General features: G+C 49.2%; 3 non-coding genes across 3 annotated transcripts; 1 reads left to right on the top strand and 2 right to left on the bottom strand.

Annotated features, from left to right (window-relative positions):
• Positions 1-3,167: 3,167 nt before the first annotated feature.
• Positions 3,168-3,240, bottom strand: TRNAI-AAU. The gene has a single exon. It is a non-coding gene; the product is annotated as a tRNA-Ile (tRNA).
• Positions 3,241-24,677: 21,437 nt separating this feature from the next.
• On the top strand, positions 24,678-24,749 carry TRNAG-UCC. The gene has a single exon. It is a non-coding gene; the product is annotated as a tRNA-Gly (tRNA).
• Positions 24,750-26,097: 1,348 nt separating this feature from the next.
• Positions 26,098-26,170, bottom strand: TRNAI-AAU. Its single transcript has one exon. It is a non-coding gene; the product is annotated as a tRNA-Ile (tRNA).
• Positions 26,171-27,285: the final 1,115 nt, after the last annotated feature.

Here is a 27,285-nt window from a genome sequence, read left to right as displayed (position 1 = left end):
TGCTTCAAAACAGCAAGTGTAGAAAGTCTCCTAAGTGCCAGGCTCTCTGCCATGGAAACAGCTGCCCCTGCTCTCCAGGAGTCTGTGCGTTCCACCCAGCAACGTACACACCTGCTCCACACTGAAGGGGAGTCAGATAGTGACGGTAACGCAAATCTTCAGACTATTAACCCAGGTCCCTTTCTTTAACCCAGGACATGCCAGTCACCTGTTAGCCATTGTTGCATCGCAGGCGTATATGAACAAAGCTCTTCAGTCAGTTTGATTGGTAACAGAGTCATTTATTTCTCTCCAGCATACATCTTTATACTCTTGAAGCAGGCAAGCAAGCAGTTGCTAATTGGTTAACAAAATTAACACAGCCGCAGCTGTAACCCCATAGGGTAATTATCATCCTAACACCTGTTTGACTTATCATCCTATTTACAATTAGCTGGCCACTCAAGGCCAGCCCTTTACACAGTTCCCAGCGTAATCGGCTCGTCCCAGAAGCCTAAACAATCTCAGCATTTCACATTCCCAACAAGCCATGGTGTTATCTTCACCTTCAAATACCTCTCAGGACATTGAACAGAGGAAGTGAAACCCCCTCCCCCGAATGGCTCCCTGTTGAGGCGTTGTACCAGACCTGCCCCTGGAGACTGTCTGGTTTTATACTCTTAGAGCTTTTTCTCTTCAAACCCCTTATCCCAATCTCTGGGCCAACCTCCGCATTTCAGAGTTTAGAATTTACTCTCATCACCCTCCTATGGCACTTTCCATGTGAATTGGGCAAAGGAAGTGGGGGAAGCTCCGTGGCTAATGAAAACCAACGCTCTGGGTGAGGCCTGAACTCACACCCACAGTTGTATTTCCCCCTGCATGAGCCACTATAGGTGCTTCTTAGACAAACTTGGGCTGTCGGTGGTTATGTGTGTCTGTGCTTCACCACTTTGGCTGCTCTGTGAAAAGCTGATGGTTCAAACAGAAGCTGGTGGGTTTTTGTTTTGTTTTAAGCAATTAGAGTCTAGTACATTTTAACAGGCAGAAAATGTCCTATTCTGGTCTAGCCCCATTTGACTCCTTCTGTCCATCTTCTTCCTTAGCCCTCAGTGTCTTTCCTTCCCCATTGGGGACATGCAGAGATGAACCCCAGTCAGTCTGTGTCACAGAGAGTCTGTATCTCCTAAGGAATGTGGGTGAAGGATTCCAGCTGAATTAACACCGCTCACCTGGGTTAGAAACATTTGTTTCTTTCGAGCAGATAGTGGGAAATGGGACATTAATTCAGACCCAGGAGGCAAGGCAGAGGCTTCATGACCTTGATCTCCAGGAAGGGAGAGAGGATCCCCAGGAAGGAACAGAGCTTCCTTTAGATTCAAGCTGGGTCTCCTGGAAGTTGGAAAAGACCCTTGGTCACTGAGGATCTCATGGGATCGTGCTGCTCCAGAGGCTCGAGAGTCCTGGGTGCGGGGAGGGTGTCACTGCACAGTCTGAAATGGAAGGGAGGACCCTGGAAGGGAAGGGGAGGAACAGAAAATGGAGAGGAATGAAACAGAATAAAGGCCTCTTCTCTCTCCCATCCCCAACCCAGCAAGAACTGTTATCAGTGGGGAAACTCCCCACGATGAATGGCAGAGACCACAGAGACATTTGCCTCATGCTGAGAAGTAAGGTGACCAAACACCAAGTGTGAAAAATCAGAGACTTTCCCCAGATGCATTGGTGGTATGGTGGTGAGCATAGCTGCCTTCCAAGCAGTTGACCTAGATTTGATTCCCAGCCAATGCAATGATGTGATTATTCCTTCCCTGGGAATTGGTTTAGTTTCAGTCACCTTGTTTCAGTTGCTCAATGGAATGAGAGAATCAGTGTCCCAAATCCCAGCAGGTCATTAAACACCCAGTGGAGGAAGAAAGGGGTGGGACTATATAATGAGCAGTTGGAGTCATCCTGGTATTACAATGCTTGGTTTATTTTTTTTTAAATTTCCTTTACTTCCCTCTCCCTTTTAGACTCAGAGCTTTTAAGGTCAGAAGGGACCAGTGTGATCATCTAGTCCGACCTGCTGCACCTTGCAGGCCAAAAGACCCCACCCACCCACTCCTGTAATAAACCCGGGAGGGGAGGCAGCTCCGTGCTCTGCCCCTACCCCAGGCAGCACATGGAAGCCCTCTGCTCCCCTCCCCCCCACAACGGGTGTGCAGAGATGTGCCAGCAGCACTAAGGTGGCTCCCTGCCCACTCTACCTCCGTCCCTCCGTGCCGCTCCCAGAAGTGGCTGGCATGTCCCAGCATCCCCTGGGGTGGGGGGAGTGTCTCCACGTGCTGCCCCTGCCCCGAACACCAACTCTGCAGCTCCCATTGGCCAGGAACTGTAGCCAATGGGAGCTCTGGGGGCAGCGCCTGCAGACAGCAGCACATGGAGAGCCCCTGGCCCCACCCACCTAGGAGCTGCTGCCGGAGGGTTGTGTGTACCGGTCACTTTAGGAGCTGCACCACCCCTCCTGCACCCCACCCCCACTCCCAGCGCAGAGCCCACACCCAAATTTCCTCCCAGTGCTTTGCTTGCCTTTCTTTCACCAGCACCATCCTTCTTCTCCTGGGCTGCAAATAGCCATCCCTGGGAAGCCAAGAGGCAGGCACAGGATTCTGCCAAGTAAGTGTCCCCCAGCACCGCGATGGACGGTGCGATGAAGGTAAGTCTTCCCGAGGTGCGATGGACTGTAACGCAGCGAACCACTGGCCAGGCGGTCGGGGCGAAGGGCATTCACTGGAAGTACAAGCTTGTGAGTGACTCCTGAGCACAGGGCCCCTTCCCCTTTTAAGGACCTGCTCCTCATGGCCTGCGACTAGAGATGACTTGGCTGCATCTGGTGGGTCACACTCCACCTTGGGCAATGTCCATGCTCTGGGTGTGTGATCGCTGCCTAATTAGAGTCCCAGACACCTTGTCTATCTAGGAGCTCTTCTGATCTTCCAGCTGTTCAACCAGCCCCTTCATCCCACAAGCATTGCAGGAGGGAGCGGGAGGGGGAGGGGGAAAGCCACTTCACAGGCATTCAGAGAGGGAGAGGAGACAAAAATGGGAATGGGGGAAGTATAACAGACCTATTGAGCATAGAAATCACTGCTGCTCCTACAACAGCAGGGACAAGCCACTCGGAGCTGGGAAAAATTAAGCCCTCATGTTTCTGCCTGGTTTTGAACCAGGGACCTTTTGCATATTAGGCAAACATGATAACCACTACACTACAGAAACTCTATTGCAGAGCTCTGCCCTTCCCTTCATAAGAACAGAACAATGGCCAGACTGGGTCAGACCAAAGGTCCATCCAACCTCATATCCTGTCTGCCAACAGTGGCCAATGCCAGGTGCCCCAGAGGGAGTGAACCTAACAGGTAATGATCAAGTGATCTCTCTCCTGCCATCCATCTCCACCTTCTGACAAACAGAGGCTAGGGACACCATTCCTTACCCAGGCTGCCTAATAGCCATTAATGGACTTAACCTCCATTAATTTATCTGCAAAAATAGTGAGGAGTACTTGTGGCACCTTAGAGACTAACAAACTTATTTGAGCATAAGCTTTCGTGGGCTAAAATCCACTTCATCAGATGCATACAGTGGAAAATACAGCAGGAAGATATATATATATACAGAGAACATGAAAAAATGGGTGTTGCCATCCACACTATAATGAGAGTGAGCAGTTAAGGTGAGCTATTATCAGCAGGAGAAAAAAACTTGTAGTGATAATCAGGATGGCCCATTTCCAACAGTTGACAAGAAGGTGTGAGTAACAGTAGGGGGACAAATAAACATGGGGAAATAGTTTTACTTTGTGTAATGACCCACTCACTCCCAGTCTTTATTCAAGCCTAATTTAATGGTGTCCAGTTTGCAAATTAATTCCAATTCAGCATCTCTCGTGGGAGTCTGTTGTTGAAGGTTTTTTGTTGTAATATTGCGACGTTTAGGTCTGTAATCGAGTGACCAGGGAGATTGAAGTGTTCTCTGGCTGTGTTTGAATGTTATAATTCTTGATGTCTGATTTGTGTCCATTTATTCTTTTATGTAGAGACTCTCTGGTTTGGCCAATGTACATGGCAGAGAGGCATTGCTGGCACATGATGGCACATATCACATTGGTAGATGTGCAGGTGAATGAGCCCCTGATGGCATGGCTGATGTGATTAGATCCTATGATGGTGTCCCCTGAATAGATATGTGGACAGAGTTGGCAATGGGCTTTGTTGCAAGGATAGGTTCCTGGGTTAGTGTTTTTGTTGTGTGGTTGCTGGTAAGTATTTGCTTCAGGTTGGGGGGCTGTCAGTAAGCAAGGATTGGCCTGTCTCCCAAGATCTGTGAGAGTGAGGGATTGTCCTTCAGCATGGGTTGTAGATCCTTGATGATGCACTGGAGAGGTTTTAGTTGGGGGCTGAAGGTGACGGCTAGTGGGGTTCTGTTACTTTCTTTGTTGGGTCTGTCCTGTAGTAGGTGACTTCTGGGTACCCTTCTGGCTCTGTCAATCTGCTTCTTCACTTCAGCTGGTGGGTACTGTAGTTGTAAGAACGCTTGATAGAGATCTTGTAGGTGTTTGTCTCTGTCTGAGGGGTTGGAGCAAATGCGGTTGTATCTTAGAGCTTGGCTGTAGACAATGGATTGTGTGATGTGGTCTGGGTGAAAGCTGGAGACATGTAGGTAAGTACAGCGTTCAGTATGTTTCCGGTATAGGGTGGTGTTTATGTGACCATCGCTTATTAGCACAGTAGTGTCCAGGAAGTGGATCTCTTGTGTGGACTGGTCCAGGCAGAGGTTGTAGGTAGGATGGAAATTGTTGAACTCATGGTGGAATTCCTCAAGGGTTTTCTTTTCCATGGGACCAGATGATGAAGATGTCATCAGTGTAGCACAAGTAGAGTAGGGGCATTAGGGGACGAGAGTTGAGGAAGCGTTGTTCTAAGTCAGCCATAAAAATGTTGGCATACTGTGGGGCCATGTGAGTACCCTAGCAGTGCCGCTGACTTGAAGGTACACATTGTCCCCAAATGTGAAATAGTTATGGGTGAGGACAAAGTCACAAAGTTCAGCCTCCAGGTTTGCTGTGACATTATCGGGGATACTGTTCCTGACGGCTTGTAGTCCATCTTTGTGTGGAATGAGGATGGAGCGTCTACACAACCAGACAATCCTGCTGTCAGGGTGCCAATGCCTGAGATGATGGGGCATCCAGGATTTCCAGGTTTATGGATCTTGGGTAGCAGATACAATAACCCTGGTTGGGGTTCTAGACTGTCTTATTGCCAAGGGACGGAGAAACTCAGCCAGCCGCAGGGGGTGCATAACACCATCCTAGTGTTGGGGTGACAGCGCCTCTGGGATCCTGACACCCCTATTGGTTCCACTGCTGGTTGTTTTCCTTTTCCGGTGGGACTTTGGGCAAGTTGCTCCCCCCTCTAGGGCTCCGTCCCCAGCAGGCAAATGGGGATTTCGTACCTTCCCGCTATTGCAAAGTGCTGGGAGAATCTCCCAGCCAAAGCTGCTCTGACAGAGCTAAGCAGCATCTGACCATTCAAGATCGGAGCGCACTGCCCAGGAGGAGGAGTGTTTGGCTCTGGGGTTTCACTTCAGCCCAGTCTAGAGAGAGGCCCAGCCATGGGGTTTGGCTCAAGAAGACCAAGTCTCCAATTCGTTAAGGGCGTTTTGAATTCCAATCCTGAGCTCCAAAGTGCTTGGTGTCATTTGCACATTTTAGAAGCAGGCTCTCCACTCCATTTTCCAAATCATTCATGAAACTATTGAATAGCACCGGACCCCGGACTGATCCCTGCTGGACCCACGAGGTGCCCCCTCCGTTGGGCAGCCAAACCTGGAGATGGGCCCTTGGAGTCTGGGCTTTCAACCAGCTCTGCACCCTCATGACAGTGATTGCATCTAGACCGCATTTCCCTGGTTTGCTTGTGAGAATGTCCTGCGGGACTGTGTCAAAAGTCTTAGTAACCCCGAGATAGATCCCATCTACTGTTTACCCACCTCCACTAGGCCCGGAACCCTGCCAAAGAAGGAAAGAGGCTGGGTTTGGGATGATTTGTTCTTGACAAATCCATGCTCACTTGTCCTAAGAATCAAATTATCCTGTAGGTGCTGCTGACAAACTGATTGTTTAAGAATATATTCCAGTATCTCTCCAGCTATGGAAGTGAGGCTAGCTAGTCTGCAAGTCCCAGGGGTCTCTTTGTTCCCCTTTGAAAGATAGGTCCTGTCTTGTTCATGGATGGGAAGGGATGTTCTTTTTCAGGGATCTCAGACGAGAACTGGGGCACAACACCTGGTTTGTTAAGGCCACAAAAATGGAGGCAGGAAACCTCTTCTCTCCTGCTGGCAAAGAACCCCAGGTACCGAAAAGACAGAGACTCACATCCCTGAATGGGCTTTAAGAAAGGCAGTGGTTAAAAGCTTGGCCCTGACCATTTCTTGTTTCCACAGACTAGACATTTTAGCAAACTTTAGAATTCCTTGGTGCTAAACACCGTGAAACTCCCCTTTCTCCTTCACAGAGGGTTTTAACGCCCCTTATCTCACTCAGGCTCACGACTGCCCAGAGCTCGAGAACCATCCCTGTTGCCATTGGATAGATGGGGAGGAGCCTGAGGTCCAGAGAAGGGAAATGACCTACCCAAGGGCCTACACAGCAAGGCAGTGGCAGAGCCAGAAAGAGAAGCCACCAGTTCCGACTCCTGTTCTAACAGACAAAAAAAACTCCAGAGGCAGGGATAGAGCCCAGGAATTGACATGGTGGGAAATTTCATCTAAACCATTTCTGTCAGAAAATCCCATTCAGACTAAACCAGTTTGTTTCTCAAAACCATAACAAGTGGGATGAAAGTTCTTTGCAAAAAGATTTTGTTGCAAAACAAAAGCATCTCCTGTTTGTCACAGTGCGTTAAATTGTCTCGTCGCACACAAAGAGGAGACACTTCGATCTCAAACATTAGATAAGATGCTTCAATCTGAGTTAAGTCATTGCTGCTCTTAACAATTTAAAAATAAAAAATACAAATAAAATAGACTGTTTCAGCTATTCTATTATGTCATAATCTGCTCTGAGTAAACGTGATAGGACACCTCATATTATGCACTACTCCTAGTGACACTCTCCAATGGATCCCCATCCTTCACCCACCATGAGGTAGGTAGGAGCGGATCATCATTATCCCTACTTGAAAGAGGGAGAAGCTAAGGCTGAGAAAGGAGAATTGACTTGTCTTAGGTCACACACCCAGTCAGTGGCAGAGTTGGGAATAGGACCCAGGAGCCCTGATTTTCAAACTAACCATCGGCTCTTGAATTTCAGACATTGAAAGACCTGAATAAAATGCTCTCAGATGAGCTCCAGACCAACAACAGTGCACAGTAATTATTCAGCAAGTATTTGAGGAGAACTGCAATGTTAGAGAGAATCATGAACTGCTCAGAGACCATTAATGTAGAGAAGCAGCAAAATTCGTCAAACATAGAACTGGTTCTGACTTATTTCCTTGGTCTTAAAAGAGACCAACAAGGACCTGAGTCTCCTCCCTGTCAATAACCCCCTGCTCAGCCAATCAGGGTAGAGACTGAGGACGGGAGGTTGAGGGTTCTCACCAGAGAGCCCAAAGGATGGCCCAGGTCACTGGTGGGGATCAAATAAAATTCAGAATAAAATTTGGCCTCCTTAAGCTTGTGTTTTCCATGCCTAGAATTCAACTCTCACCAGATGGATCAGACTGAACAGGTTTCAAACCTCCAGGAGGCTCTTACCTTCTAAACAGGGACGGCTGTTTTCTAGTAAAATCACGAAAAGGGAAGGAGAAAACTCGAAAGAGGTTCCTCCTGGCGCTCACATCCGTGAACCCGAGGGCGCACAGGAGGGGAAGGGAGGAGCCAGTGTCCCTATGGAGCCTGCCCAGCCCCTTTCGTTCTGCTCCTTTCCAGCATTTTGTTCAGAGACTTTATTACTGGGGAGGCTGAAAAATCTCCCTGTGGGCTTAGCCTGGCAGGAGGGGCCAGGTCTCTCCTGCAATAAAGAGATGGAGCATGTTCCCAGCATGGCAGAGCCTAGGCTGTGTCTCTGCAGGGAAAGATCCTGGGGGAATTGTGATGTGACATGAACTAAAGCCTGTTCTGAAACCTCCACAACTGCCCTTCTCGCCCTGCCAGGCTGCAGGATGTCGTCCATGTTTCGCTCCAGCTCGTCCCATCCTCCCATGGGACAGGGAAGGGAAATGGCTGCAGAGGATCCCGTCCAGGTAGGGGTTATTGGGGGTTTGCTGGTGGGTTCCTGCTGGAGGGAGAGGGACACCAAATGCACCAGAGGAGGGAGGCTTGGGCAGTCTGGTTTGGGGGTTGGAGTTTGCCAAAAAATTCCCAGGGTGGATAATGGGAGGAGGCCAGGGTGTAGCAAACCTGTTGGGACTTGTTCAATATGCGGCTTCCATTCTAGGAACAGACCCATGAGGTAAGAGGGTGGAAATGCTCTAATTTGTGGGACAGGAAACAACCCCCCTTGGTGGGGCTAGGAAAATGGGCCAGACTCCCAGGGCTGGAGCCCGACCTGATTAACCAGCGGCTGCTGTGAGGTGTGAGGGGGCACCCACCAGGGAGGCTTGGGGGGGGGGGTTCTTAACCTTTTTCTTTCTAAGGCCCCCAATGTGCTATAAAAACTCCACTGCCCTGCATGTGCCTGGTTCTCTGCATATAAAAGCCAGGGCTGGCATTAGGGGGCGGCAACCAGGGCAGTTGCCTGGGGCCCCATGTGACAACCCCCCCCAAAGCTAATTGCTCAGGCTTTGGCTTCAGCCCCTGGTGGCAGGGCTCATGGCCCCAGGCTTCAGCCCCAGGCAGGGAGGTTTGGGCTTTCTGCCCTGGGCCCAAGCGAGTCTGACACGGGCCCTGCTTGGAGGCCCCCCTGAAACCTGCTCGCAGCCCCCCAGAGGCCCAGGGACCCCTAGCTGAGAACCACGGCCTTAGGGGATGTGCCCCTCCCCATACCCAGCTCCAGGGCTGGCCTTAGAGAAAATGGCGCCTTGGGTGAACTTGTATTTTGGTGCCCCCCATACCCCCTGGCCCTCACAGGCTCCCCACCATCACGTCCAGACCCTGATACCTCCCTCTAGTGCTTGATTTTATTGAAAGAGGCACCAGAGCTCAGCCCTGGCACAAATTCAGCACTGGCAGGGCGGCCTCACAGCAGCGGCTGCTGGCCGAGCGCCCGGCTCTGAAGGCCATGCCACCGCCAGCAGCAGCGCAGAAGTGAGGGTGGCCTGGTGTGTGGTGTATTGTGCAGCCTTTTATTTTATGTAAAGTGCAGTTTGTAATGTGGCATTTCACCACCGCGGGGTCGGCTCTGGTGGCGACAGTTTCAAGCTTAACAGAGTGAAAGTCGCCTCTGCTACTTGCTTCAAACGTACAGTCTCTAGGAACACCCAGAGACCAAGGGTAGTGACCACACAGACATTCACAAGCACAAGGTCTAGTCAGTTTTACAAGTTTTATTAAAGTTACAGTTAAGGTTATGACGCCCCAAGTGCACAGAAATTCTATAAAGACCTGTGCAAAAGTTATGACTCTAGATCCACTCACATCCTGAACAATAGTATTAGGGGCTGATGTGTCTCTCATGGATTGATCATCAGTAGAGGGATGGTTCCTGCTGGAGTTTCCCACAGGGAGCTCAATTTTCCTGCTCTGGGCACCCCCTTTTTATAACGTGATTCTGATTATACCTCATTAGCATTGAGGCGCAACCTGTATCCTGTGGTTAAGGCACATTTGGAAACAGAGGTGCCTTTCCAGAATTTTTGTATTTAAAATTAATCTTCTGGCTTTTTGTTCACCCTGTTACCCCTTGGTACCTCTTTTCCCATAATCTTAGGGCATCGGGTTATTCCTCGGCCATTTACTTCTGTCAGCATTTCTTAGCTCCAAGGCCTAAAATAGCGAAGCTAAAATCTTGCAGGTCTCAGCCTACAGGCCTTGCGTTTCAACCCTATTTACGTAGATACCTAATACATGATTATTCTCGCTACAGACCGACCAATCGATTCTCTATTTAGCACACAGTGATTAAATGTGACATAACGTGTTAGTTATTTATAACACCACACAATAAATGAACAGTAAACTAAAATCACTGGCTGCCGTTCCCACCCTTACTCCTATACTGCTGCTGTGGCCTGTGGTGCCCGGCGCTCTGCCTGCAGCTCAAGACGGGCTTTGCGCTCTCACACGGGGGCTGCATCTTGCTGGAGCCCCAGATACCCTGCAGCCCTGTGGCCGCTCCTGGCTCACCAGGGGCCATTTCAGATTTTGGGGCGGGGGCAACTTTAACTGTGATTCCAGGGGCTACTGAGGCACCTGAAAACTGTAGGGTTTTTTGCAGAAAATAACTTAGAAATTCACTGACGAGCACTGTATCTAATTGTTATATAAAGAAAGATAAATATTTACTGACTCCAATTACAGCCACATATTAAATGTAAAATTAAATTTAGAACAATCAGAAGATAATACAGCAAGATATTCCCTATCCCAAGCCTTGAGGTATCCGTTCTGGAGCTTTGACGCAGGTATCAGAAACACAAGTTTGATACTTTGCACCCTCTCTTTCGTAGAGATAAATAAATATAGAGAAAGGAAGCAGATTTTACTTAACAGACACACTCTGTGTTACTGCCATTATCTCCTCTATTTTAGTCAATTGTTTTTCACTCCACTGACAGCGTATTTACTTACTTTTATATACGTGATTAAGGGTTTTTTCTCCTAAGAACGGAAATTTATTTTTCTAGTTATTTTGGCATTTATGTTTACTGATCACAATCATGTATGTGGCTTACTAACATTTGACTCCATCACTGCTATTAGTATCATACTTGGAACTGCATTTATTTTCATAGAAATTTTAAGTTACTTTCCAGATATAACTGTACCATGAAGTTTGGGGGAGACAGGGCCCTGCACCTCCCCCACTTCCTGCCATTCACTGTGACTCTCAGCAGGCCAGTAGAGCTGAAGGTTTGTTAGACGACAGGAACACAGTCCCAAACAGAGCTCGTAGGTACAGACAACAGGACCCCTTGGTCAGGTCCATCTTGGGGGGTAGTGAGCCAGACCTGGTTCTGGCCTCCCTCCATTTCCCCAGCCAGCTCCAAACTGAAACCCCCACCCCCTTCCAGCCGTCTTCTCCAGCCACCCCCCGGCTCCTCCTCCAGCCTTTGTCCAGTTTCCTCGGGCAGAAGGTGACATGCTCAGCTATCGTCCCTCAAGTGAAGTCACACCCTGATATCCCATCCCCAATGCAGACAGTCCCAGTAAAACTCCCCCGCAACATCCCCAGCTCAATCCTCCCCACTCCCTGCTTCGTCACAGACTAAAAATACAATCTGAAGATAAGTGATCTTCATCTGCACAGTGTCTGAAGTTTTGAGTTTAGCTAATTTTTTCAAACGAGTCCTGCTCAGGTAAGTACATGCAAAATGTACAGTCAGTTATTTGCTAGTACTATTTAAATAATGAATGACAAAGCACAATATGGCAATAACAGTAATAATAATTACTCCAGCCATGCCAGGTGAGGCATTTTAGAACTCATTACTCAGAGAACTGACTTTAAGCATAAGACAGAAATAAAATGATGAAATGCACAGACCAGTTAAAGCTAAACTACCAGCACTGTCATCCTGACTGAATGTGAAAGAATAAAATTACAGAGACTACATGTACTTTGTGCATTTTGACAGGAGGTAAAAGGAAATAACAACAGTAACTGAAGTGTCTGTGGTGGGGTGAGTGTGTGTGTGGGGGGGGAGTGTGAGACACACCCGCTGTCACTTCCAGCCCAGCAGCACTCGCTAGTCCGAAGGCTCGTTCACACGGCAGCAGGGGCCAGCAGCTCCCACTCCTGACCCAGAGGCAGCAGCACAGAATCTTGTCCCCCCAGCTCAGCTCAGCAGAGACTGGGCACAGAGGCAGGAGGGTGGGGCCACCCGACATCAGCAACACCCTCCCCCCCCCACCCCCGCACAGCACAGGAGGCTCCTGGGAGCAGCTTGGCCGGGGGCAGCTCCAAGTGGGGAGGGGGGGCAGGGCTGCAGGAACAGTTGCAGGGGAGGCAGCTGAAGAGAAGTGGGGGGAGGAGAGACAGGACACCCCTGCTGGAGGAACCCCCTCAGCAAGGCCCCCCTGGACCGTCATGTCGTCTGCCCCCCACTGAGTCTGGCCCCGTCCAGCTCTTCACAATGAGAACAGCGCTGGGCTCCCTGCCAGCGAGCTCTCCCTGCACCTGCCAGGGCCTCCATCTCCTGTGTCCGGCTGTGGCTAGTGCGGGGGGGGTGGATCTGCTGGGAGAGACAAGGGGCTCTCGCTTCGTCCCCTCCCCCTGGCGTTTCCTGGATGCTCTGAGCAGGGGCGGCACTAGGATTTCCGCCGCCCCACGCAGGGCGGCGCGCCGCGGGGGGTGCTCTGGCGGTCGCCGGTCCCGCAGCACTGGTGGACCTCTCGCAGACGTGCCTGCGGAGGGGCTGCTGGTCCCGCGGCACGCCTGCGGGAGGTCCACCAGAGCCGCGGGACCAGCGGACCTTCCGCAGGCATGCCTGCGGGAGGTCTGCTGGAGCCGCCTGCCGCGGGACGCCGCCCCAAGCGCGCGTTTGGCGCGCTGGGGTCTGGAGCCGGCCCTGGCTTTGAGCGGGGTGTGGGGGGGACTCTGACTGTGAGCCACCCAGAGCTTCCATTTGATCGGCTCCTCTCCCCCATGAGTGTGGGGCTGTGAGTGGGGCAGCAGGTACCGAGTGTTGGGCTCTTGCTCTTTCAGGGGCCGGTGACCTTCGAGGAGGTGGCTGTGCATTTCACCAGGGGAGAGGGGGCTCTGCTGGACCCCACTCGGAGAGCCCTCTACAGGGATGTCATGCAGGAGAACTATGAGACGGTGACCTCGCTGGGTAAGGAGTCCTGTCCCCTGGGTTATTAGAAGCTGTGGGGTCTCTAAAGAACCTGAGAAGTAATAACTTTATACCTTTATTTGCCATCAAGTTTTGACAAGTTTCCTTGCCCCCCCTTTTTTTGCCTTATCTCCCACCCACTGATATCATTTTTGGACATGTGCCTTTTTGGTGCCGTCAGTCATTTTAAAATTGCATTTAATGTATCCTTATTGGATACATTAATAACTGTAGGTTTCATGCCTTTTCCTCATTTTAAGAGGAAAATACGCCTCCTGTAGAATTCTAAATTGAGTAAATAGGTGTGTGACTAATGTGTGGCTTGTGTGACAGTCAGATGAGCTCCTCTTTTGATAGAAGAGAGTATAATGTTGTCATTCAGGAGCCCAAAGGTGAAAGGAGAACAGAGCCATGTGAGAGGAGGAGAAGGGGGGGAGTAGATAATTCTGGGGTGCCAGGACATGGGGCGGGTGTGTGCAGGGTTAGAGCTAAGAAGCAGCGGGGAGGGATGAGGTTGTGAGAGACGAGGAGGGAACAGAAGATGCTCCCAAGGTGCCGGGAGGTGATGCCAGCTGAGAGTAAAGGGAAGAAGGGGAGGGGAGTGTGGAGGAAGGGCACTCAGAAAGTGGGTTGGGTGGGTCAGTGGGAGAGAGGAGAGGTTTGGGGATCCAGAGCTGTGGGGGATCGCAGACCTTTAACCCCAAATCCCTACCCAAGCCTTGTTCTAGAGCCTAAACTCCAGTTTTCTTTCTGATCTGTTTCACTTATATACATGTTTTCCCCAAATATTATTTTAACTCTTGACCTCCCTCTCCCGCTCATTACCCCCCTCCCTGTATAACCTCCCAGTCTCTATGCACAGAGACCCCGGCCACCGATCCTGAGTCCTTGCTGCATCCTCCCTCCTATAGCAGGGCCCCTACCCAGGCACAGATGGGCACTTTGTTGATGATGTTACAGGGTGGTGGTGTAGCCTGTGCAGTTTTTACACCTATAAGATGGCGTATTGGGGTACAGCTCGCCCTTGTACAGGGCTACTCAACGTTAATTGAGAAGATGAAATTTGGTGAAACACACAGAAACTTGATTTAATGGAGACAGTTATAACTGAAATCATAGGCAAGGATCAATCTACATAATGTACCCATCGCCGAATTGCCGCCGAATTGCCGCCGAATCCACGGGACCGGCGGACCTCCCGCAGGCAAGCCGCCGAAGGCAGCCTGACTGCCGCCCTCACAGGGACTACCAGGGCGGCCCACGCAGCTTGCCATCCCGGGCACGTGCTTGGATAGGGACTCACATGCCTCTCCTTTTTCACCAGGGTTTGAGGACTGCAGCTTGTCCTCCACTGTGTTCACTGGACTAATGTCCAGTTCCTGTGCGTTGCTTTCTCTCCAGGGGCTGTGAGCAGTGTGTGTGTGTGTGTGTGTGTGTGTGAGAGAGGTGGGAATTTTGGTGATACTTGTATGATGCCAATACACACCTCAGTTTCCTGCTGTGGTTGGTATTGCTATGATTCTAAAGAGCAGGAGACATGAGGTGTTTTGTCACGTAGTTGTCATGGGGTGATATGAATGGGTCATTAAGGACAGGCTGGGACCAACCTACATCAGTGGAATACCCGACAGAGACAAGGGAATGATTGTCACCTGTCCATGGGAGGATCTCCGCTTGGCTGAGTGAAGCACACATGGACTTGTTACATTATTGGGAGCAGGAATAACTGGGCTCGCAGTCGCAGGGAGCTCTACCGGAGCAAAGACAAATGGACAGGTGCAGTTAAAGGAAACCAAAGCATTTTCTACAGCAGCCTGGCTCAAGGGCATTGGCCAGTGTGGACTATATTGTCTTCTTCGCTTCCCTGTGCTAATCTAAGGACTTTCCAGTGCTGTGTTTCGGTTCACTAATGAACCCTGCTATGTTTTAACAGTCTGCCCAGTGCCACAGCAAAACTTGCTCTGTGCATTGACTGAGGAACAGTCTCTGAACAGGAGTGTCGTTCAGCTGGACCTGCTGGCAGAGCTCACAGGTTGAAGTAGGAGTGTTGAAGCCAGAGGACTATTTAAATGCCCAGGCATTGCACAGATCCCATGGATCCATGACATTGCCAGTGTGCCTAATGGGAAAGGATATAAAACAAGACAAGGAACTAAATGCATATTTTGCATGGTCCCCTCATCAGTGCTCATGGGAATCCCTGATCATTTCCAACGTGTATTAAAACCTTCCTTAAAGGCTCACCTCTTAGTTATCAGGTCATGTCAGTTATGTTAGAGGCCTCCGCTTCCCTGGTTCTTGTCACGCAGACAGCAAGCAGCAAAAGACCAGAAGTCCGAAGCGCAGACAATGCCATGTTTATTGGGGTTAGTTTCTAAGCAAGCATATTCCGAAGCCCTTCACACCGGTCGGGCTTATGTCTATACTCCCATAGAGTCTGTTCCCCAGTGTTTCCTTCCCAGCTCTGATGCCGCAGAGCCTTGCCTGTGTTCCTGTTCCACGTTCCCCCCTGTTAACAAACATGATTCCAATTTCCCTTCCCCCTCCTGTTTATATAGTAATATTCTCAGCTATACGTTAACCAATCATTGTACTGAAATTTAATGAACCAATCCTAACAGATTGTAATATAATTCTCTAACCAATTATATCCCACTACCCTAATTAACTTACACCTAGCAAAATTAATTATACAGCAGAGAGAAACACTTAGAGAACCAGACAGATTAACAATGGAAAATTGTGGGACATAAAGAAAAGCAATACAGAAAAGAGTTTCACAACCGCAACTCTTGATATGTGATTTCTTGCCAGACAGGCTGCTGTCAAACTAAGTTTTCTTTAACCATCTTAAGATCTGTTTCTTTATCTGGTGGTGATGGGCGCTATCAGGACAGGATCGACTTCCTAACAGCCCAATAGCACCTTATTTCAGTGTGACTGGTTTGGGATGTGAGGATGTGACCCTTTGCTTCCCAGCTTATGGCTGCCCCTGCTGCTTAGCCAAAGGCCTTAGCCTAAGAACAAGGCCTCAGACTATCCTAGTGAGAGAAGGCCCAGACACAGGCAGACTGTGATTTTGATTCTTTGTATTATACCCCTGTAACTAGCTAAATTATGAAAATACACCTATGTTCTTAAAGTCTAGGCTTTACAGACAGGTCTGAATTTCTCTATTCTAACACCTTCCCCATTCTGTGTCTGTCTTGTGTATTTAGATTGTAAATTCTTCAGGGCATGGGCCATCTACTGTTCTGTGTTTGTACTTTGCCTAGCACAATGGGGACTCACTGTTAGTTCGTTCTTAGGCACTAAGGTAATGAATATGATTAACAACTCTCCTGCCACTTTGAGCCAAGGAAGCTGGCCTTGGGATGTTACTGCTTAAAAATGAGCCGGGGGTAAAACCATGGAATATTCTTTGTGACAAGTATCCCACAAATTCCACTGACTTCCCTTATTTTCTTTGCCTGCAGTAGGGCTTCCAGATTCCAAACCTGATGTGATCTCCCGGCTGGAACGAGAGGAAGAGCCGTGGGTCCCAGATCTCCAGGGCGCTGAGAAAGAAGTGCTCCTGAGAGCTGCCTGCACAGGTAGGGAATTGGGATTCCCTCAAAAACTGTCTGTGATTTCAGGAAACATTTGGGATGCCCTACAAAGACCCTATGAGCCCTCCAAGTTCAGGATTGTTCCCTGCAGATGTGACTCATGGCTTCCCACCTATGCTCTGACAAGTGGCAGCAGGTCCCTGCCCAATGTAGCTTTCACCTGAGTGTTCTGGTGAAAATCAGCACCTGATAGGTTTGATCTCTCCCACACACATTTTGGTTTGTTCATCCCTTTTACCATTCCTCTCTCTGAGATTTCCTTTCTCTCCGGTGCAGGTAGTGACCTATGTCTGCATTGGCTCGGTCTCCCATCAGGTGATGGGATGGTGAGTCAGAATGAGGAGGAGAAACCCCAGCAGGAAGATGCTGAGCAAGTAGAACCACATGGAACGTTATCAGGAAGACCCAAAGGGAATGTTTCCGGGAGTTGTGCACTCCCAGAAAAAGAAACAGCCTGTGAGACTCAGCAGAGGTCAGAAGAAAACTTAAGTAGCCTCTCAGACCTTATTCCACATGAGAGAATCAACTTGGAAGAGACACGCTACACGTGCCATGAGTGTGGGAAAAGCTTCAATGGGAGCTCAGACCTTGTCACTCATCAGAGAATGCACAGAGGAGAGAGACCCTACATGTGCTCCGAGTGCAGGAAAAGCTTCAGTCAGAGCTCTACCCTTATCACACACTGGAGAACCCACACTGGAGAGAAACCCTACATGTGCTCTGAGCGCGGGAAATGTTTCAATCAAAGCTCTGCCCTTATCACACATCGGAGAATCCACACAGGTGAGAAACCTTATGGATGTTCTGAGTGTGGGAAACACTTCCTTGATAGTTCAACCCTCATCTCACATCAGCGAATTCACACAAGAGAGAGACCCTACACGTGCTCTGAGTGCGGGAAAAGCTTTAGTCGGCGCTCACATCTTATCACACATCTTAGAATCCACACAGGGGAGATGCCCTATACATGCTCAGAGTGCGGGAAACGCTTCAATTGGAGCTCACACCTTATCACACACAGGAGAATCCACACATGTGAGAAACCTTTTGGATGCTCTGAGTGCGGGAAAAGCTTCAATTGGCGCTCACTCCTTATCAGGCATCAGAAAATCCACGTAAGAGAGAACTGTAATAAATGCCTTGACTAGGGCTGAGCAAAGATTTTTTTTTTAAATCACATTTGCTAATTCCCCCATAGTGATGTTTGCACCATCTTCACCGTAGTAGCTCAGCTCTCCCAGATGGGTTGCCTGCTTCTGCCTTTTCCAGCTCACCCTTCTTTGGGGTCAGTCCTATGATCTTTTCTATTGAGCCATAGGATGTATGTCATAGAACCATAGAATATCAGGGTTGGAAGGGACCTCAGGAGGTATCTAGTCCATTCCCCTGCTGAAAGCAGGACCAACCCCAACTAAATCAACCCAGCCAGGCTTTGTCAAGCCAGGCCTTAAAAATCTCTCAGGATGGAGATTCCACCACCTCCCTAGGTAACCCATTCCAGTGCTTCACCACCACCTTAGCAAAATTAGTTTCCTAATATCCAAGCTAGATGGCTCCCACTGCAACTTGAGACCATTGCTCCTTGTTCTGTCATCTGCTACCACTGAGAACAGCCAAGCTCCATCAGCTCCAGGTGGGAGAGAGGTTTGATTCCCAACAAGCTACACTGAGGCAAAAACTACCTGTGCCTGGCATCCACTAGGACTGTACGTGGCGTTGACTGCTCAAGTTAGTGATCTTGGTGTAAAAAGACAATTATAGTTGTAGAGCAGATGCAGTCCAGGTGCAGTGGCTGCCATTAGCTTTCCCCTTGTCTTAACCTAAACTGCATCACTTTTCCTAGTCTAAACAAACCCTGAGCATCACGGTTATACTGTTCCCCCTTTTCACAGCAATTGTTAGTCATCGAGTTCCCCCTTTGGGAACAAATTGTTTCATTTCCCCGTTGCTCTGATATTGGTTCAGGTTGTGCTGGAGAGCAGATATTTTTACTACCATTTTCCTCACTTAAACTATATTGAACTATAACAAAGAGCAGGAACAGGGCAGGGATAGGGGAAAATGTCATTTCACACCTTATCTCCTATTGTTACAGAGGAAGTCAGAGGGATTCCCTTATTCCCCATCACCATCCCAATCCCCCTGTTGTGCAGTTGGTTAGGTCAATCTTTTTTCCTAAAGGGCTGGGAAGATGATACCCTAGTAAATGACTTGGAACTAAGCAAAATACCCATGCATTGGGCTCCCAAAGCCGTTGTGGCCCAGGCCCTATCGCTCCTGAAGATATCTCCTTCCTAATCAGGTGCATGTTGGGAAATGCAATCCCTTTCTAGGTAGAGATGGGGAAAAATGGAGGTGACATTTCTGTTCAGCTCACCCTGGGAGATGCTGCAAATGTGTAGAAGTTGAAACCCATGTTGAATGTGATATATCTGCAGAAAGATACCTATTTTTAATAGAGACCTGACATTTGGTATCTTACAGGGATTCTAAGCCGCACCTGAATTTAGTTCCTAATTTAAATCTGTGCCACCAGATTAAAGAAATAAAAGGGCACAGTAGGGGGAGTTGTACCTCACTGTCGCTACTGATCTGTTGTGTGGTTGGTGAAGAATTCTACACCAGAGATGTGTAAAATTACTCCAAGTAAGGTCAAAGATTTGACGAGCTCAGGTAGAAATTGCAGGTAGTGATGGTTGATTTTCACCCCAGATATGGAAGCTATGGTGTTTTTAGAATCCTGCTCCCTAGTTAAGTGGCATTGATCACATTCCTAAAGGACGCCATGATTAAACTGGGCACAACTGTCTTTTACTATCTGGCTCCAAAGTTATATGAAGCACAGAGAGAAACAGCTGATTCCTTCAGAGCCATTCCATGCCTATGGGTCCCAATCTGGCTGCCTTGTTGGACAAGGATCACTTCCTTGCTGGCCAAATAATGGTAGCCAATGAGGGAATGTATCAGATGCGAAGTTCAGACTGAAGGATACTTGAATGCTGAGTCCAGAGTCTGTGGTTTGGTCTCTTAGGGCAGGTCTATGCTACCCACCAGATCAGCGGGTAGCGATCGATCTATTGGGGTGTTGATTTATCGCATCTAGTCTAGACATGATAAATCAATCCCTGAGCGCTCTCCCGTCGACTCTGGTACTCCAGCACCGCGAGAGGCGCAAGCGGAGTCGACAGGGGAGCAGCAGCAGTCGACTCAGCGCTGTGAAGATGCCGAGGTAAGTCGACCTACATACGTCGACTTCAGCTCTGCTATTCCCATAGCTGACGTTGTGTATCTTAGATCGAGCCCCCCTCCTAGTGTAGACCTGTCGTTAGTTTTGCTCTTGAGTCTAATGCATTTGTATCGCCTCTCTGCCTCCTGCTTCTTTGAAAAATTAGGAAGTGTGAAAATAGAGCACAGTTGGTTCTAATTCCTCAGCATCTTCCTGCTGGGGTTTCCCCTCCTCATTCTCACTCACAGTCCCATCACCCGATGGGAGACAGAGAGAATGAGACATAGGTCACGCCCTGCACTTGAGAGAAAGGAAATCTATGCCAGTACCTGGTTCCTAAACTGCAGCTACAGTTCCTACTCTGGGCGAATCCAAAGCCCGAGAGGTGCAGAGATCCAACCCCTTATTATCTTAGAAACGTTTTGTTCCCTTTTCTATTTTTTGTCTGTTTCTTTTTATGAAGTTGGAGACCTCCCGGCCTTTCTATTCGATTGGGATGTAACAGTGCAGCTCGGTGAGGGTGTGAACACCTCTGAAATCTACAACGGGAAGATGCTAGGAAGAATAGTTCCCAAATCTTAACAGCCTTAAAACCCTGCCCTATGAAATGACAGAATGCATGCTCCTCACCTGTGCAAGCATCACAAGGAATTGAGTGGTCAGATACGTACTGTTCAGCGAGCTGTTTGAATTCTTTTACTAATGTCTCTCTTAAGGTCTGTATGTGTTCTGGGGCGAGAGGGCGAGGAGAAGTATTAGCTACAGAACAGTGAAATCTAAGGAGAAAACTGTAATTAGCTTTGAGGTTGTGAGCTAAATGTCAGCAATGATTAGGTTTCGGCATTGAAATATTCAGCTGGGTAAATCTGGGTTGCAGGGCCTGGGTGAAAAATCTCTGGGGTTTCGGCGTCACTAAATGTGCACCTGCCTCCTTGGGTTGCTCTTTCAGGATTTATAGGGGTTGGTTTTTCTGCTGTATTAATCTGATGGATGGACTAAATTGACGACTTGATTCCAGCGCAATATCCTTGTTAACTCATTGATTTCCTGATTTGACCTGAACCTTTATCACTGTGTTGTTTAACCCTTAGCTGAGTGGTGTCTATAGTCATTTAGCCTTAGTGACGTGCGCTCTTGGCTTTATTTGTTCATGTTAATAAAACCTGTAACTGGGAAATTGAGTCATTTCTTTCAATAAGCAACAGGGGCTGGAACTTTTCTTTGTGTATTTCCCTTTAATTCAATCTCCATTTTCTTCATTTCACACTGTTCTAAGTTAAGGAACGTGGAGCAACAAAAACTGACATAGACCTGTTGCTGCCCCATTCTGTGCCCATCCAGCAGGAGCAGAGAACAAACCCTTCCTGGAGCCGGGGTTGTCACACTGGACTGGAAATACAGACGCGTGTTCCCAAGCTTTGCTGTCTTTCTCCAATCATGGCATAGGGGTGACACCTACACCTGCTTGTAATCACGCCTGGCAGGAAGGAGATGGCTATGTACATTGCCTTGGGAGCAGGGGGATCTGGGAGACACTGGGGGCTATTTACCCAGAGCTCAGGAGCAATCTACTCAGGGGTGATGCAGCAGAAAAGAGCTGGGTGCTGCTTTCCTCACTTATTTATCCTTATCCCCGTTCAATCTCTCCTCTTTCCCTTTCTTCCCTCTTCCTCCACCCTCTGGCAGGGAGACGTGGTCACTTCCCTGCTCCCAGGGGGGCTCACTCTCCCGTAGCTGGATTGGCCCCTGTGAGTGCTAATAGGAGCGAGAGCCTGAGTGCGGGTCAGTCCCTGCAGCGGCTCTGGGACACACGGGGGCAGGAGGAGGAGCAGAGATGGGGCTAGTTCCCACCTCAGACAGTCCCTGGCCTGGTGAGTGTGGCAGCTGCAGCCTGGGTTGGGCTTGAAGGAGCCAGGAAGGGGCTGGAGCAGTGGGGGGCTGGTAGGAAGGAAGCAGGAAAAGAGCCGTGGGGCAGCTCCTGGTGGCCAGGCTTTGGGAGGTACCAGACACTGCTGGTGCTGCTGCCTCCAGTGTGCGCTGGGAGCCGGGCTGAGCTCCGGGCTGCTGCTGCGGCACCAGAGGGGCTGCTCCAGGGACAGACTTTCACTGAAGCACTTTCTGTGCCCAGCCGAGGTGGGGACTTTCTCCAGCTGGACCCAGTCCCAGGCTCTGCCGCCCCTGGGCAGGGGCCGCAGGCACCAGGGGCCAGAGGGACCCCAGGGGCAGCCCTGGGTGGGCAGAAGAGAGACTCCACACACAGGTCCCACAAGCTGAGGGTCTCACAGCCCCTGGAGATCTGCTCTTGGGTGGGGTCTGGACAGCGATGGAGCCCCGGCCTCATGCTGCCTCAGGTGTAGTGTGAGAAACTGCTGTGTGTAGGAATTTGCTACTTATGGTGCACTGAGCATGCCCAGTAAATCGGCTGAAGCCATTTCCCTTCACCCTGCCCTTTCTCAGAATCAGATTCTGCAGATTGCTATTTACAGGATATCATAAACGTATAGCTACACGTAGCGTAAAATACCCTGTAAAGGGTTAAAAAGCTCAGATAACCTGGTTGGCACAGGACCAAAAGGACCAAAAAGGGAAGAAAATACTTTCAAATCTGTGGGGGAAGGTTTCTGTTCTCGTGTTCCGTTGTTCTCCTCGGGTCAGTGAGGAACCAGGGCATGGAAAATACATCTCCCTAAGCACATAGCATAGAAAAACCTTAGAGATCTGTCCATAGGCAGGTCCTTGCATAGCTTGCTGAGTCACAAGGTGTATCTGCCTTTTCTCAGTGGGTCAATTGTATAGCTGATGGTTCATCAAGCAGGCTAGGCAGAACTGACACCAACTTGTCTGGCTGGTGTTCCCTGGAAGCAGAGCACAAGTTTGAAATACAGGCAGCATAGAGCCAATATTCATAACATCAACTACAAAAACGATACATAGTTAGAGATAGCATAATTATAATCAGCCAATCAGAACCTCTCCATAGACCCCTTACACAACAGCCTTTCTACAATATTGGCTTTGAATATAGAACAGCGGTCGCAACGGTGATCTATACAGTTACAGATTATGTCAATAACATCACAAGAGGTGACATGGCATCAATGAAATTGAAGCTGGGGCAGCAAAGAGCCACCAAATGTTCTGAGGGCTGGAGAAAAATGCCTTCTAGTGAGCTATTGAAAGAGCTCAACCTGTTTAGCTTGTCAAAAGAAGATTGAAAGGTGACTTCATTGAAGTGCTGAAGTGCCTTAATAGAGAGAAGGGATTGGGTATTAAAGGGCTCTTGAATCGAGCAGAGAAAGGCATAACAAGACCCAATGGTTGGAAGGTGAAAAGAGACAAATTCATATTACATCTAAGGCACAAATATTCAACAGTGAGGATGATTCACCACAGGAACAAGCTACCAAGGAAAGTGATGGATTCTCCATCTCCTGATGTCATTTCATGAAGACTAGATGCCTTTCTGGAATGTGTTTGCCCCAAAAGTAGCTCTTGTGTCCTACAGGAGGCCTGTGAAATGCAGGGGGTCAGATTAGATGCTCTAATGGACTCTTCTGGCCATAAAGTCGACTCATTTCTGAAAAACTGAGTGTAGCATTGGGAGCAGCGTCTGATGTTTCCCTGTCTAGCCGGCTTGCTGCCTAGAACGAACGCTACTTGAGTGGGGTGAGCCACAGGGAGTAGCTCAAACCTGCAAAGTGCCTGGCCAGGGGCAGGACATTGGCACAGCAAGGGAGGGGTGCGGCAGTGACATCACAAAGGCCTTTTGCAGGACCTCAGCCTATTGGTCCAAGGTGGTGGGGAGGTGGTGACCTCACAGAGAGATGCTGACATCAGCCAGGCAGGACAGGGGCGAGGGGCCAGGGAAACCTCAGAGACCCCTGTGGCTTTGCTCTAGCAAGTCTCCTTCTCCAGGTCTCTCTTTGAGGACTGAGAGAGTATTCGGGTTCACGGACGTGAGCGCCAGGAGGAACCTCTTTCGAGTTTTCTCCTTCCCTTTCAGTGATTTTACTAGAAAACAGCCGTCCCTGTTTAGAAGGTAAGAGCCTCCTGGAGGTTTGAAACCTGTTCAGTCTGATCCATCTTGGGCTGTCAGTGGTTATGTGTGTCTGTGCTTCACCACTTTGGCTGGTTTGTGAAAAGCTGATGGTTCAAACAGAAGCTGGTGGGTTTTTGTTTTAAGCAATTAGAGTCTAGTACATTTTAACAGGCAGAAAATGTCCTATTCTGGTCTAGCCCCATTTGACTCCTTCTGTCCATCTTCTTCCTTCCCCCTCAGTGTCTTTCCTTCCCCACTGGGGACATGCAGAGATGAACCCCAGTCAGTCTGTGTCACAGAGAGTCTGTATCTCCTAAGGAATGTGGGTGAAGGATTCCAGCTGAATTAACGCCGCTCACCTGGGTTAGAAACATTTGTTTCTTTCGAGCACATAGTGGGAAATGGGACATTAATTCAGACCCAGGAGGCAAGGCAGAGGCTTCATGATCTTGATCTCTAGGAAGGGAGAGAGGATCCCAGGAAGGAACAGAGCTTCCTTTAGACTCAAGCTGGGTCTCCTGGAAGTTGGAAAAGACCCTTGGTCACTGAGGATCTCATGGGATCGTGCTGCTCCAGAAGCTCGAGAGTCCTGGGTGCGGGGAGGGTGTCACTGCACAGTCTGAAATGGAAGGGAGGACCCTGGAAGGGAAGGGGAGGAACAGAAAATGGAGAGGAATGAAACAGAATAAAGGCCTCTTCTCTCTCCCATCCCTGACCCAGCAAGAACTGTTATCAGTGGGGAAACTCCCCACGATGAATGGCAGAGACCACAGAGACATTTGCCTCATGCTGAGAAGTAAGGTGACCAGACACCAAGTGTGAAAAATCAGAGACTTTCATCAGATGCATTGGTGGTATAGTGGTGAGCATAGCTGCCTTCCAAACAGTTGACCTGGGTTTGATTCCCAGCCAATGCAATGATATGATGATTCCTCCACTGGGAATTGGTTTAATTTTGGTCAGGTTGTATCAGTTTATCAATAAAATAATCAGTGTCCCAAATCCCAACAGGTCATTAAACACCCAGTGGAGGAAGAAAGGGGTGGGACTATATAATAAGCAGTTGGAGTCATCCTGGTATTACAATGCTTGGTTTACTTTTTTTAAAAAAAATCCCTTTAGTTCCCTCTCCCTTTTAGACTCAGAGCCTTTAAGGTCAGAAGGGACCAGTGTGATCATCTAGTCTGACCTGCTGCACCTTGCAGACCAAAAGACCCCAACCACCCACTCCTGTAATAGACCCGGGAGGGGAGGCAGCTCCGTGCTCTGCCCCTACCCCAGGCAGCACATGGAGGCCCTCTGCTCCCCTCCCCCCACAAGGGGTGTGCAGAGATGTGCCAGCAGCACTAAGGTGGCTCCCTGCCCACTCTGCCTCCGTCCCTCTGTGCCGCTCCCAGAAGTGGCCGGCATGTCCCAGCATCTCCTGGGGTGGGGGGAGTGTCTCCACGTGCTGCCCCTGCCCCGAGCACCAACTCTGCAGCTCCCATTGGCCAGGAACTGTAGCCAATGGGAGCTCTGGGGGCAGTGCCTGCAGTCAGCAGCACATGGAGATCCCCTGGCCCCACTCATCTAGGAGCTGCTGCCAGAGGGTTGTGTGTACCAGTCACATTGGGAGCTGCACCACCCCTCCTGCACCCCACCCCCACCCCCAGCGCAGACCCCACACCCAAATTTCCTCCCAGTGCTTTGCTTGTCTTCCTTTCACCAGAACCATCCTTCTTCTCCTGGGCTGCAAATAGCCACCACTGGGAAGACAAGAGGCAGGCACAGGATTCTGCAAGGTAAGTGTCCCACAGCGCCGTGATGGACGGTGCGATGAAGGTAAGTCTTCCCGAGGCACAATGAACTGCAACGCAGCGAACCACTGGCCAGGCGGTCGGGACGAAGGGCATTCACTGGAGGTACAAGCTTGTGAGTGACTCCTGTGCACAGGGCCCCTTCCCCTTTTAAGGACCTGCTCCTCATGGCCTGCGACTGGAGATGACTTGGCTGCATCTGGTGGGTCACACTCCACCTTGGGCAGTGTCCATGCTCTGGGTGTGTGATCACTGCCTAATGAGAGTCCCAGACACCTTGTCTATCTAGCAGCTCTTCTGATCTTCCAGCTGTTCAACCAGCCCCTTCATCCCACAAGGCATTCAGAGAGGGAGAGGAGACAAAAATGGGAATGGGGAAAGTATAACAGACCTATTGAGCATAGAAATCACTGCTGCTCCTACAACAGCAGGGACAGGCCACTAGGAGCTGGGAAAAATTAAGCCCTCATGTTTCTGCCTGGTTTTGAACCAGGGACCTTTTGTATATTAGGCAAACATGATAACCACTACACTACAGAAACTCTATTGCAGGGGGTCTGCCCCTCTCTTCATAAGAACAGAACAATGGCCAGACTGGGTCAGACCAAAGGTCCATCCAACCTCATATCCTATCTGCCAACAGTGGCCAATGCCAGGTGCCCCAGAGGGAGTGAACCTAACAGGTAATGATCAAGTGATCTCTCTCCTGCCATCCATCTCCACCCTCTGACAAACAGAGGCTAGGGACACCATTCCTTACCCAGGCTGCCTAATAGCCATTAATGGACTTAACCTCCATTAATTTATCTGCAAAAATAGTGAGGAGTACTTGTGGCACCTTAGAGACTAACAAACTTATTTGAGCATAAGCTTTCGTGGGCTAAAATCCACTTCATCAGATGCATACAGTGGAAAATACAGCAGGAAGATATATATATATACAGAGAACATGAAAAAATGGGTGTTGCCATCCACACTATAATGAGAGTGAGCAGTTAAGGTGAGCTATTATCAGCAGGAGAAAAACTTGTAGTGATAATCAGGATGGCCCATTTCCAACAGTTGACAAGAAGGTGTGAGTAACAGTAGGGGGACAAATAAACATGGGGAAATAGTTTTACTTTGTGTAATGACCCACCCACTCCCAGTCTTTATTCAAGCCTAATTTAATGGTGTCCAGTTTGCAAATTAATTCCAATTCAGCATCTCTCGTGAGTCTGTTGTTGAAGGTTTTTTGTTGTAATATTGCGACGTTTAGGTCTGTAATCGAGTGACCAGGGAGATTGAAGTGTTCTCTGGCTGTGTTTGAATGTTATAATTCTTGATGTCTGATTTGTGTCCATTTATTCTTTTATGTACAGACTCTCTGGTTTGGCCAATGTACATGGCAGAGAGGCATTGCTGGCACATGATGGCACATATCACATTGGTAGATGTGCAGGTGAATGAGCCCCTGATGGCATGGCTGATGTGATTAGATCCTATGATGGTGTCCCCTGAATAGATATGTGGACAGAGTTGGCAATGGGCTTTGTTGCAAGGATAGGTTCCTGGGTTAGTGTTTTTGTTGTGTGGTTGCTGGTAAGTATTTGCTTCAGGTTGGGGGGCTGTCAGTAAGCAAGGATTGGCCTGTCTCCCAAGATCTGTGAGAGTGAGG

The sequence above is a fragment of the Mauremys reevesii genome, linkage group 14, assembly GCF_016161935.1.
Source record: "Mauremys reevesii isolate NIE-2019 linkage group 14, ASM1616193v1, whole genome shotgun sequence".
Classification (NCBI taxonomy): Eukaryota; Metazoa; Chordata; order Testudines; family Geoemydidae; genus Mauremys; species Mauremys reevesii.
Note: the sequence above shows the minus strand (reverse complement) of the source record. Positions and strands in the feature narration are given on the sequence as shown.